The sequence below is a fragment of the Panthera pardus genome, unplaced genomic scaffold (genome assembly GCF_024362965.1).
Source record: "Panthera pardus isolate Hobbes unplaced genomic scaffold, ASM2436296v1 HiC_scaffold_16, whole genome shotgun sequence".
Lineage (NCBI taxonomy): Eukaryota > Metazoa > Chordata > Mammalia > Carnivora > Felidae > Panthera > Panthera pardus.
Genome location: NW_026526721.1, coordinates 96,189,677 through 96,204,280, shown reverse-complemented (window position 1 = coordinate 96,204,280; position 14,604 = coordinate 96,189,677). Strand labels below are relative to the sequence as shown.

Here is a 14,604-nt window from a genome sequence, read left to right as displayed (position 1 = left end):
CTTTCATCTCTAATACACATTTGTGGCTGTAGTATGCAAGGAGAAGTGAATTGAATAGTATCTCTGGCTACTGGATAAATGTAAAAGAAAGATTTCTTGGCAGAAGACATCATTATATTTAGGTATTTATTTTGAAATTAAAGATTTAAAACATTTTAACAAAATATATCGACTTAATAGTTTTATGTCAAGAAAATCTTGCAGGGCCTATCTAACCATTTAATGTAATTTATGATTCAAACAACATATGCACCCTGCTTTACCTCAAGCAGAAACTAAACCATTGATTTTCAGCTTGGTGATGATTTGGGTGCATGTGCAACTTTGGTATTGCAAGTAGCTATATTCCAAAAGAAAACTTTAAAAGATATTATTGTTTGGAAATCCCACCTCAAGCCCATTCTTAATAATTTTTCCAACATATTATTAGACTTTGATCATATGGGAAAATAAGAATAAACTCCACCTTAACCTTGTTCCATATGAAATGTTTAATCCAAAGCTTCTGAGAAAAAGGAATATCTACTAAAATAGGAATAGTGAGCATCAAACTGTATTACCATGTACTTTGGTTCTGAGAGAAACTCTAAGCCCCTCAAGCAATTTGCCATTATTCAGGAATTGTAATACCCTATTTGCTTGTTCTCTTTTGGAATACTTTATATCACCTTTCTTAAAAATTATAATATGAATCTGAAAAAAAAATCTTTGACCATTTTATACTACTCAATGTGGTTAGAGACAAATTGAAGTATCATAAAAGAAGAGGTGAATTACAGAGGTCAAAGTATTTGGGATCTTTTATTTTGGCACTATAACATGACAGAGTGAACTTAAAGGGATTTTGAAGTATTCTGGTTTCATAAATTATTTAACCAAAACAATGTCATTACACATATTTCTTGATCCAACATTGCTTTCAGCATTTTTCCCAGTCTACAGTGGTTAACTTAATGAAACCAATTACTTCCCTTGCCAATACGCTTATATTTTTCTACCTTGCTAACATTTTTATCTCTGGAAAATATAAAAGACTTTCTTCTTTCCTCCCTCCTTCCCTCCCTTCCCTTGTTCCTTCCCTCCTCCCTTTCTTCCTTTCTACCTGTCTTTCTCTTTTGACTGTTGGATAAGAGAAACTGGAATTTTGCTAAACCTCTGCAACTTACAATCTGGTGTCTTTCCTTATTCTTTGAAAAGTACAATTCAGTGAAGCTCTTATTTACAGCTAGGAAAAAAAATAACATCTGCCAGGGTAAAAATGTGGAAAAAGTACATATTTATAATATTTCAGCAGTCAGCATGAAGTTGTACTGTTTATGGCTCAAGTTTATTTCATCTTCCAACAATAAATAATACTCATTCCTTAAGTCCAAATATTCACTTGAGTAAAGGCAATGATTTGTTTGGAGTATACATACATATACTTTGCTTATTTGCCTGAGAACAGATTAAAGCCATGGACGCTTTATAAGAACATTCATGCATAAAGGAAACTAAATAATTTTTTAGCTTATTTTAAGATTAGCTTTTCAAAATATATTTGAATATACAAATAAATGTGAAAATCAGTCATCTAATCTGCAAATGTTCAGTCTTAGCCAAATGCAAATTTTATTAGGGCTAAAACTTAGAGACGTGTTAAGTGGCTATCCAAAATATTAGTGCCTGACACGCAGTAAGTTCACTAAATTTAACAATTGGTAATTGTTAGGAAATATTTTTTTATTTCTAACCTTTGGAGCTTTATTCAGTGGTCATATATGGGGAACAAATATAAAAGCTCAAGTTCTTTTATGGTTTAGTTTTCTGTTGTTTTTTTAAGTAGGCTACATGCCCAGAATGGAGTCCAACATGGGGCTCAAACTCATAACCTTAGTATCAAGACCTGAGTTGAGATTGAGAGTCAGATACTCAAGCAACTGAACCACCCAGGCATCCCTTATGGTTTACTTTGGATGCTTTTTTGAACTTAGAGCTGAAATGTTAAATTATTTTGCCTTGCTACATTTGCCTTGTTGACACTCTTTTATTATTATTATTATTATTATTATTATTATTATTATTACTAGGGCTACAATTTTATATACAGATGAATTTCTCTGAAACACTGCAACATTTGGCATATTGGCTTATGTCAGAAAAAATAGAGATGAGGAAAATTAAAAGGGAAAAATAAGCAAGCAAAAATCTCACCAAATAAGATCAGAAAAAAATATATAGAAATTTGGGGAACAGGTGATGCAAAAGTTGAAGAGACAGGGCATTTTAAGAAAGACTTATGAGGCAGAAAGGATGTTCAGGTGAGTTCCAGACTGAGGATGTTACAGATGAGACACGCTAGAAATAGACCCAGAGGAATGATAATAGAAGAAAAATCCAAAATGGATCATAAAATGATAGTCAGATGGAGGAACTAATTTTCCAATTATGTGATGCAGTTGTGCTGTGTGCTAGTTGAGAACAGGGAATCCTAAGACCTGTATGTTTAGAGGCTCTGGTGGTATCTGAGAAGACTTAAAAAAAAAAAAAAGAAAAAAATCTTAAAATTAAAAAAAAGAAAAACCTAAAGTATAATGTTTTTGATGAAATGAAACTGAGTTTTATAAAAAGTATTGGGGGGGTGGCGCCTGGGTGGCTCATTCGGTTAAACGTCTGACTTGTGGTTTTGTCTCAGGTCATGATCTCATGGTTCGTGGGATCAAGTTCCACACTGGGCTCTGTGCTGAGACCACCAAGCTTGCTTGGGATCCCCCATACCCAACACCCTTCCCCCAGTCATGCTCGCTTGCTCTCTCTCTCTCTCTCTCTCTCTCTCAAAATAAATAAATAAACATTTTAAAAAAGCAATAAAAAAAGTTTTGGTCCCCTATATTCATGATTTTTAATCCAAAGGGCAGAAGAAGGTTTAATATAAAAAAGGTAAAAATATCACGAGGAACTTTGTGAGCAGCACTGCTTGTGACATTTTGCAAGAGGAAGAATGTTTTGTGTCCAAATGACCCTCATTTAGATATTTTATGGTGACCCTTCACCTTGGCTGATTGATTGTACTTTTTTCCTTTCTTTTTTCTTATCTACATTTCTTACATTGGTACCCTTTCCAAGGTTAATTGAGACACTGACCTTTTATATCTGTGACTGCTCATGGAGTTATGGAACAATGAAATTCAGTAAAGTCAGCACTGAAGGCCACCCAACTTAACAGCTGAACAAACAGAGGGGGTCAAACTGAACCAAGGGCAGATAGCCAAAAACCCTGACCACCCAATTCCCAGCTGTGTAGCCTAAGGAAATAGTGGGTGAAGAGTCTGTCACCACTCCTCAGCCAATTATGTTAGAAATGATCACCTCAAAACTCAGGTCAAATAGATTATTTTGCAGCTGAAACCTTTTGATTGGACATCTTCTGGTGCATGTTTATTTCCTCAAGGCAATTATGTCTTAGGAAGCAACATTCAAGATGGTAAACTTTTAGAATAATAGTGTTGAAGGAGACTTAAAGACAATTATTTTAAAAACAGTTTATCTGATAGGACATGCCAAGGTAATGGTGTCACCAATGGTGATAAAACCCCCTAGATCCCACTCATCCATCCAGTCAAAGCATCATCAGATAGTTCAAGCAAATGCCCTGAAATACTCTGTCATTTAAAAACATAATATTTAAAATGATTTTCTGCCCTCTCTCTCAATTGCAGTTACCACTTCTCTTGCCAGTCACATGAATTCCATTTACTTGGGATTGTTCTTTCATCTGAAGTTCTGGAAGAACGAACACATTATGGAGGCTAAGACTGCCTCCTCTTTGTAGCTACAAAATGTTCACAAAGTGGAATTTTTTGTCTCTTCTCAAGCCTGGCTGTTGTTGTTGTCCTCTGATCTCTGTTTATTCAGTCAGATTGCTGTTTAAACTGGGAAAATAGCAGATATCTCTTCTCCTGTGCTTATCAATGCACTTGGAGATGATTTACATGCTTTACAAGCATAGGAGAAGCATTTAAGAAACAAACCCAAATGTGGGCCTTATTCCTTTTGTGTTATAGTTTCTTTGATGTTTGTACTGTGTAGCTTGAGAAACAGAAAACGATCAGTAAAACAGTTGTAACTTGGAAGTTAACCGACTTCTATGGGTTGGTTCAATTCCGGTCTCTTAAATAACATAAATGTCCTTTTCTCCTTCAGACCTCGATGAATGTGAGAGTTGAGAAGCCTGCTGTGCCCAACTCTGCCTCAACTATTTAGGAGGCTATGAATTCAGTTGTCAGGAAGGCTTTCGAATCACTTCTGATGGTTGTGGATGTGATGGTAAATTCCTGAGATCGAACATGAAATCATTATGTGATGTGGCAATCAGTGCAGGATGAACATCTGAGGCTGAGGGTTAGGGGAGGAAAGGGAAGGTTTTGACACTAAAGGGACTTGGATTTGTATGTGCTTCTACCATTCACTATTGTATGAACTTGGGTGACCCTAACTGCTCTGAGCCTCAGATCCTCATCAGTAAAGTGAAGACAATAATAGGATTAGTGGGTAAATTAAGTAAAGTAATAAATGTAAAGTGCCTAGTACAGTGATTGACATCAAGAAATCACTCTGCTAAAAGTAGCTATTATTAGTATAATATTCATTGGCCCATAATCCCTTTTACCTAATTTAATATACATAGGCAAGAGAGATATTCAGGGAGGCCATAGCACACTGCCATAAGAATCACTCATGGCAAGCTTGATGGGAATTAAAGTTGGTTGCTCAAAGTCATTTTAATTAAGAGAGTCAAAGCAAAAGGATTGCCAGTTCATGAGCCACAGTTCAGATTTGTACCACATTCCTTTACATAACCGAAATTAATCTACCTAATGCAAGCTTTCAGATGAGTCATTTTATAATCTTCCGATTTATTTGTTAAAACCAGTTTTATGATATATATGTTTAAATATCATAGGAAAGTGCGAATTTAGTGAGTAGGATTAACTCACCTCTTTATACTATTAAAAATGGCTCTTGTAAGTCATTGGTGTAATTTATTTCTTAAAGCTTATCTTAAATATATAAACTTTTTTCATTTATGATCATTATTACCATTATTTTGATCCATAATTTTTAAATAGAAGCAAAGATTAGAGGATGGATATCTATTTTAATAACAGTAAAATTACGTGAGAAGGTTTTAACGTTTTAGAGAGAATAGTGTTTCTTTGCTTAAACAACTTCCCCTACATTCTTTTGAGGATGATAGGTATGTTTCTTCATATGGGTAGCCAAGCTCCTTAGCCTTGCAGTGTAGATAACAGCAAAGAATATAAAACTGTATCTATATTCTAAACACAGTAGAGTATATTACCATTTACCACATTCCATCCAATTAACAAGGCCAAAAAAAAAATTGAATTTCACGTACCATCTGCTTTTAAGTAGAGTGAGCCAAGAGATGATTGTATGGCGTGAATGTACATACTTGGGTACACACATCCAAATGGGAAAGGTATCCAAAATCTGAAGCAAAACTTAGAAACTCAGCTTTATAAATGAACTTTTAGTATCATAAACACATTGACCAAAGTCTGGGCTCATATGTGGACATACACCACTAGTAAGTCATGAGATCAAGGCCTTCCATCTCTAAAATTGTCCATAAGCCTTGTACAGAATTACATGTGGAATAAATTCTTCACCATAGATACTGAATAATTCAAGAATGATGAACATTCTGCAGAAGTGGTGCACAGCCTGAGACCATTGAATGTCTTTTAAGTTGTATATTCTTCATCAAGATCTTGTGATCAAGGTTTCAGGAAGAACTTGTCTGTGTAGATGAACTACAGTAAACTTGGAAATGAGTAGAAGAAAAATAATTGGCATGGTATACTTGAGAAGAGTTTGGGAGCTATGCTTTCCATATGGACAAACCTTGTTACTGACTAATAAAGGTCACAAGGGGAACACAGTGATGCCCATGAGTTCATAATGTCTATCTTATCTCTCAACACCTAAAAACAACATTGTTTAAATTTTCCTAGGTGTGGATGAGTGTCTGGATGTCAGTAGAGTCTGTGACCAGCTGTGTATGAACTCTGTTGGGAACATACGACTATACCTGTGTGGAAGGCTCCAGAATTGGAAGTGATGGGAAAACTTGCATCTGTAAGTCACTGTGAAGAATTTTATTGTTTCTTTTCTAAATATTTCCACCCTCATCTTGTTCTTGGAGAGAAACGGAGACCACGTGACCCTTAACTCAACCTGCCCTCCCCTTTCCCTCTTCACAGGCTGAGCCCTTCCTTTTCCTTCGGTTCAGTCCCCTGCGGTTTCAACTTCCGTGCTTGCTGCTTCTCACCTGCATTTACAAAAGACTTTTTGAAAGAGCCTTCTCAAAGAGATGCACCTTCCAGTCACCCCCTGCCCTGGCTGTCTGATTCAAACTCTGTCATTTCTCTCATCAACCATTGCTCAGTTTTTCCTTCTTTTAAACAGCATGTTGTACCCAGGCATTTTTCTGTGTGGCCTTAGCTTTAGATGCTGACAAGCCGGAGGAAGAAGAATTGGAAGTTGTAAGGTTTCCAGGCCTTCTATTCAAGAGCCCACCTCAACTGCTTCCTGATGTTGCTACCGCTCTGCCTACCGCCTACGCAGATGAAGATGAGGAGGACAGGAAACGCATATTCAAGAACTGACTGCCCTGCATAAAATTGGTGAGTGAAAGAATTTAATTATACTCACCTCTTTGTTTTTCGGTATTTCACATAAGTTCTCTTCTTTGTAATTTCATTATCGATATTTAATGCCTTTGAGTCTTTTAACATGATGGTAGCAAGAAATGTGGGGCCCAAATTACATCTTCACTGCTTCCTGTCAAATTCTACATCTTTTGTCTTTCTTCCTTTTGCACAATAACGGTTGTTATGTAGGTGTGTGTAGGAGTGGAAGTACAGGGTGTGGGGGGGATGTTGAAGTGCAAGACAGTGAAATGGAGCTGGAAAGGATCTTTATATTAGCATAACCGGGAGAAGGGTTGTACTGGGACCTTCTGGTTCTTGTAACTATTACAGCTCCACTAGAAGTCACTATTACATAGTTGAAATTTACCTCAAATAGCCTTAAAATCTAGATTCTTTCTACATTTTAAAATGCCAAAAAACAATTGTTCATTATGTTCAAGTGGACCAAGAAAAATATCTTTTAAAATGTGAGCAGTTTCTCTTATACATCCACGCAACAGAACTGAAGCATCAAATCACTTCTGATCAAAATAAATTAGCATACCCTCTTTCAAGAGTAACAGTTTGCAGCCAGTCTGCTGCCTCTTTTTTTTCTTTTCTTTGTAAAACAGAACTGCTCTTTTTGTTCTCATCCTATTCGTGGTATTTTAATACTATCAAAGCTTGGAGATTGCTGTAGAAAGAGGTGGTTGAAATGGCAGAGACACATTTATGATATGGTCAGTCATAATAATAATATCAATAAATGTGTCTGCATAAAAATGGAAATGCTTTGATGTTTCTTACATAAACTCCTGATACTTTGGCTTCTCAAAGTCAGAAGAGATAGAATAGAGACCTTACTAAACCTGACAGACTTTCAACTAGAAAGTCTGAAAGACCCCACCTAGAAACAGGAGCAAAATTTGAAATGGAATAGTCCTGAAAACAACTGAAATCGAGTCTCTCCATTCTTATTCAAATTAAGGTAATTTCCCCAAGGAATAGAATGGAAAATCACATTATGTTACATTTACACAATAGAAACCTACACAGCCATTAAGAAATAAACTAGCAGGGCACCTGAGTGGCTCAGTGGGTTAAGCATCTAATTCTTGGTTTCAGCTCAGGTCATGATCTCATGGTTTCGGGAGTTTGAGCCCCACATCAGGCTCTGTACTGACAGCATAAAGACTATTTGGGATTCTCTCTCTCTCTCTCTCTCTCTCTCTCTGCCCCTCCCCTGCTCACACTGTCTCTGTCTTTCTCAAAAATAAATAAATTAACTTAAAAAAAATCTAAAAAAAGAGATAAAAACAAAACAAAACAAACTAGAGTGCACACAATATGGGTGTTTCACAAACATTCTGAGGGAAAGAAGCTTGATACCAAAGAATACATACTTTTTGTAAAATTCATTTATATGAAGTTCTAAAATAAGAAAAAATAATCGGTGGTGATAGAAATCAGAATAATGCTCAATTTGTGAGGCTAATGATTAAGAAATCATCAAATTACCTTCGAGTTTTTGTGGTACTGGTAGTTATCTATATCTTGAACTGGGTGCCAATTACAAGGGGTTATTTATTTACATTGTGGAGAAAAAAGTATGAACTCAAGTATGAACTTGAGTTTTATGGACTTCTCTGCATGTATATTAAATCTCAGTAAAAAATTTCAAAAAATATTACTGGAAGAAAAAACCACAATTTTGTATTAAAACAACCTAGAAGGAATAACACCAAAGTGCCAGAAACATAATTTTCATGTTCAAGAATCAATGGTAATTTCTTTTTACTTTTTTGCTTTCTTAAACATTCTCAGTAGTCTTTAGGGTCTATATTTAAAGTTCTCTTTTAAAAGGTTTTATTGCTATTGTCTTTTTCTGAGACTGTTCAGGAAACATGCGCAAAGATCTTTTCATTTTTTCTTTTTCTTTTCTTTCTTTCTTTCTTTCTTTCTTTCTTTCTTTCTTTCTTTCTTTCTTTCTTTCTTTCTTTCTTTCTTTCTTTTTGAGAAATGAAGGGTTTCATTTCCATTTTCAGTGATGTAGACAGTATGGGCCAGCTGAGATGGTGTCATAGTTCTGTCAGCCTAGATCCCACCTTCAGACACAATTGCCCTGTGAGCTGTGAGGACTGTCTGAATGGAGGCAGATGCCCAGAAGGGAGGAGTGAGTGCTCTTGCCCAGCTGGCTGGGGAGACACGCTTTGCAATGACAGTAAGTCATACCCCGGAGTACTGGTAGAAGGGTAATGAGTTGTCCTTTACTGCTGGTAAATTACTGTGATGAGTTCTCTTTTACATGTGTTCTCCCTAAAACGTTTTAACAAAGTAAACAATTGGTATGGTGACAAACCAATTTATTTGCTGTGCATAAAGAAATGCTGAGGTTTTGCACTGAACATGTGATTAGGTGGGGAGATTTTGTGTTACCTGGGAAACTTGATGTGCTGTCTCTTGTTTATCCCCAGAACATAAAAGTTAATAAAGGATCCTAATATTCTAGGCCTATAAAAATCCCTCCATTTAAATAAATCATTAGGCCCCGGCAAGCTATTCCCAGTGAAGGAAGAAAGAATTCATGTTACAAAGTGCAATTAATGGAACTGCTTTATGGCTTCTTCTTTTTGTTTATTTGTTTTTCTTTTCTTTCTTTACATAAGATGTAAATATAGCCAATAACACTTTTTTTATGTGTCTCATGAGAAAATATCAAAGATTTGAAAAAAACGATACCGCTAACAAATCTTTTCTTTTACATTTTAAATGGAGGTATGCTTGCAGGAGAGAAAACTGCCCAGTACTAAAACCAAAATATATTGACTGTTTCCTCTTTCTCTTTTTAAATTTACCTTATAAATATGTAATGAAAGGGTTTTCTTAGTTTTTGTGATTAGCTTGGAAAATGATATAAGCAAATTTTCTTTTGAGCCCCTTGCATATGGGAAGAAAAATGACTAATACTGGTTGTGAGACAGATGCAAAACTTGAGTCAGAACATAGGAAGTAGTTTGCCCAAAATTACTAGTTACAGTGTTGAGGATCTTCCTTAAGTGTGCCTCTGATTGTGTTTCTCTGCTGCTCGGAAAAACTTTAAGGGCATCCATTTCCTGATACATAGGCACACGCTTCTAATCTAGTACTGACAACCATCTACAATCAGACCCTCATAAATCCTCTTTTTCTTTTTATCCTAATCACAGCTTTTTGCTCAGCTTATCATTTCCAGCAAACTAAACCACTTGCTACTTACTGCTTTTATCAGCTTTGTGCCTTTTGCTGAACTGCCATCTTTGGCTCTTGCTGCTTATTGCACGAAGCTTTATTTGATGGCTCCAGTCTAGCCACAACTATTTATGTCTTTGATGGATTTCAAGCCATTCTCTCTCTCTGAATTAGAGTTAGCCATCTTCTGTTCTGTCTCCCTTACTAGACTGAGAGCTCATCAATCAGGTCCTCTTCATGTTTCTCCAAAGGAAAGGCACTCAGTGCATGAATGGACAAATGACTACGACTTGGTGTTGAGAGACCCCACTGTATTGACCTGCAACTTGACAGACTCAACTATATACAATTGAGATCAAATAAATGTTGTATGACTATTAGGAAGTAAATACTTCCCTTACATAAGTTGCATTGGTAAATGCGCATCTTCCAAACCCTTCATCCCTAACATGGCAGCATGAGAAATGAAACTAAAAATCTATCGCAAATACTTCAGAATAAAACATCTCGGATACAAAATTAATAGAGAAATGTTAAAAGTGAGCTTGTTGATGAAATGAAGAGAAGATGATCTCTTCTTTAGCTTTGGAAAACTCTGAGGATCTCTTAAGTGTTTGCATGGTCCTGCAAAGGGGAGTCTGTTCCTGAAGCAGAAGCTTATAAAATCTTTGCGTTTCTTCTTTTGTTTTTCTTTTTTACAAAAACAGAACAATCGGAAAAAAAAAAAAGTAAGTGCCTACTAATTCACTAATTCTTTAACAAAAGGGAGGAGTAAAAACATTTTCCTAAAATTCCCTATAAACGTTGGGCACCTAAGTGGCTCAGTTGGTTGAGTGTCCATCTCAGGGCTTGAGGCTTTGAGCCCCGCAGAGGGCTGGAACGTGCTTTGGATTCTGTGTCTCCCTCTCTCTCTGCCCCTCTCCCATGTGCACTCTGTCTCTCTCTCTCTCTCAAAAATAAATAAACATTAAATTCTTTTTTTAAAAACATCCCTATAAACCTCAATAAATAGAAGGGACTAATCATTCATTACCCATATTTTTAAATTACCAGCTCTTCAAATGTAGCAATGAACATTAAAATAGAACATTCTGCAGAGATCTGCAAGGTTAGTGTTCCCAATGAGTAGATTTTCTAGCCCAATATCTATTGGTCTATAATGAAAATATTTACTTTGAGGTCTTAGAAATTCCTCCAAGTAATTATAGTGAAACAATTTAAAGATCACCAGATATTAATTTTAATAGCACATATTAGAACTCCATTTCTTTCGAAGAGATTTCAAGTTGACTCATTTGTTACTGTGAGACTCCATCCACTCGAAAGGGAGGGTAGGAAGATTTCCATATGACAAATGAGTGGACTATATATGGAAGAGAGGATTCATGACTTCTTCCAAATCATCCAGCTATGGTGTGGGACGTTTGTTTTACAATTTTCTTTTCCAGGATAATTGCTCTGTTTGATGCTTTTGAAGTATTTAGCAAATCCTTGTACTATGTAATATCATATTCTACTTCCTGGGGGAATGTAAGTTTATGGTGTTGGTTTGCCAGTGTTGACGAATTTCTATAATCCATATACTGCGCAAGCTATTTAAACTTCAGTAGCTTCAGGGCGCGGGGGTGGCTCAGTCTGCTGACTGTCTGACTCTTCATTTCGGTTCAGGTCATGATTCCAGGGTTATGGGATCAAGCCCCACATCTGGATCCATGCTGAGTGGAGCCTGCTTAAGATTTTCTCTCACTCTCCCTCTGCCCCTCTCTTGCTCACTCTCTGTCTCCCTCTCTCTCTCTCTCAAAAATAGAATAAAATAAACTTCCTTAGCTTCATTTTCCAAGTTTATTTTTTAAAAATTACTCCTCTATAGTTGCTGTAAGAATTAAAAAAAAAAACTTACTACAATGTCAGTTTTAACCAATGTTGCCATTTTCTTTATTTCCTATCCCTTTTGTTCTTCTCTTCCCTTTCCTTCTCCTTTGCATAATATCTTCAAGCTGAAAAGGAGAGAAAAAATGAATAAGAAGCCAAGTTTCCATATTGACATCTGGAATTGTGTAGGTGGGCAAATAGAGGAGGTGATATAAATGTAATTTTATAATATTTAGCCAGCTATGATAAAATGCCAATGAAAATGGTTACTGGAATCATCTCAACAGCTGTATTTAGTCAAGTTAAACTTCTAGTCGCATTTTTCCCAATTTATTTTTTAATGGAATACTAAACTCTTCCCAAAAAACAAACAAGCCAAAGAAAGTTGTTTGCTTGACTTCATCAGTCTTTGACCATGCAAAATACCTTGGCACCTTCAAGACAGTCTTAGTTGCATTCATTCCTACTAAAAATACATGCCATTTTTTTTCCCCTACATTTTCTTCCCAGTTTTCAAACTGGAAGTTTCCATGTATTTCTCATTAGGGTTGGTGACAGTTATACACACAGATGTCTAGGTAGCTGGGAAAATGTGAGTGTGAGAGTTGAAGGAATAAGGTAAATTTTGCAAGTGAACCTTGTTATCAGTTCTTCAGTGACCCTCACTCTAACTAGCTGCATCAGTAATCCCTCTCAGGAGTGATTATGCCATCCAACCTAGAAGCATGCCAGTGACTCTTTCGTGGTCTGTAAACCAGAGATTTTAATTACCTGGTATCCATTCTAATAGAAAGACAGGTTTGTTTTTGTTTGTTTGTTTTTCCTCCACTCTATCATGAGTATATTACACTGCTTATTCACCTTCTCCAACTGTCTTCATATTTGGTTCCCCAAAGACCCATGGGAAACATGTGGCAGCATCTGTGATTGTCAGAATGGAGACACTTGTGATCCTCTGACTGGGCAGTGCTGGTGCCCCCCAGGAGCTCCTGGGAAAGCCTGGGAAAATGGAAGGAATGACTGGGGCTGGTCACATGACACCACTCCTTAAGTTCTTGAGGTTTCTAATAGGAAATGAACTAAATGAAAACCACATCTGTATTTTTCAAGGCGGTCTTTTCTGAAGAAGAAAAAAGCTGTATCTACATATACAAGAGTACAGTTGCTTTGAATGATGCCATGTATATCTAAGCAGGATAAATCTTGATACAGAGAAAACCTTCTTGTTCTCCTGAGCAAAAAGTTGAGTTTGTGTGTGCAGGTTTGGACCTAGGAGCTAGGGGGAATTTATTTGCTCTGCATAAGAAAAAGAAGAAAAGGAAGTGGAGCTCTTTGGGCAAACCAGGGAGGAAGAGAGACGAAAATCAGAGAAGAAAAGGAAAGGAGGGTGTGAGGACAAAAAGAGGAGAAATGATGGATGAAGAACTGACAAAATACCTGTGAGTGCTGTGTGTGGATTTTACATGGAAACTAGAGAAGAGGCCACATTTTCAGCATAAGCAGATAAAAGACAAAAAGGAAACTACTTGTACAAGCCCAAGAGCTGAATGCAGAGAGTCGATGAAGATATAAGTCGTTGGGGACTGCCAGAAATCCTGGGGAGTTTATTAGATGCTCACAGATCACAGAACTGGAGCCATGGACACCAAGTTTACTTCCCCCTCTGAGAAATGTAGGAAGACCCCTGTTGGCGTCCCAGTTATTTGCACCCCCTGAGCAATGTTTATTCACTTATTCAAAAGGTATACGTGAAATGGTAGCAAGGCAATCTGCCAGGCATTGTGATATGGTAATAAAAAAATATATAAAAACTAAAAAAGACTCTGGTCGCTCCATGTGGAACTTACAGCCGTATTCAGAGCAGACATAAGTTACAAATATTGGTAGGAATTACCAATTAAATATTAACGTGCGCTTGGCAGCCAGACCAGGAGGACAATGAAGACTGTGTGGGCCAGGGAGAAGTAACACTTAAGCTGAAGGCAGAAAAGCAAGCAGACATGAAACAGGATAAAGAGTGAAGGAAGAGCATTCCACACTGACGGCATCTCCTGCTGCCAGACTCTGAAGTGGGAATGAATGAGGTTCACCAGAGGAGCCTAAAAAGGTCAGCTGGTGGAGCAAACTACAACTAGGGAGACATTAATGCAACAGGAAGTCAGCTGGTGCCTGGGCTCATAAGTCTCATTAAGTTTGGAGTTCTTAATCTGACAGCAATGGCAAGTCACTATAGAATTTTATTTTATTTTTTAATTAAAAAATTTTTTTAAAGTTCATTTATTTATTTTGAGAGAGACGGAGATAGCATGAGTGGGGGAGGGACAGAGAGCGAGGGAGACAGCAAATCCCAAGCAGGCTCCCCACCTGGCCCTGCAGACACAGGGCTCAAACTCACAAAACCGTGAGCTGAAATCAAGGGTCGGATGCTTAACTGACAGAGCCACGCAGGCACCCCAAATTTTAGACAGAGGATTTGGAATCATATTTGGAGTTTATGAAAAATCTCTCTAGCTTCAGTCCAATTACAGTGCAAACATCTTCCTTTCTACGATCCCCTTATTTCATGTAACAGCAGCATTGCACGTTTTGCATGTGGGTAGTGTTCGCTTTGTTTGTCCTTCCAACCCTCCAGGATGCCCAAAAATGATCCTTTGGGAAGAACTACAAAAAGAAATATAACTGTGCCAACAATGACCATTGCCACAGGGTGTATGGTGCCTTATGTGTGAGCCAGGGCCCTATGGGAGGTTTTTTCATCTGAGTAAGTCATGGGCAATAATTTGTACTCTACATGAAGCAAGAAGGCTCA

The 14,604-nt window shown here is 37.1% G+C and overlaps 1 pseudogene; it reads left to right on the top strand.

Annotated features, from left to right (window-relative positions):
• The window catches only part of LOC109262102 (EGF-like and EMI domain-containing protein 1), a 196,698-nt pseudogene that overhangs the window by 72,273 nt on the left and 109,821 nt on the right, over window positions 1–14,604 (top strand).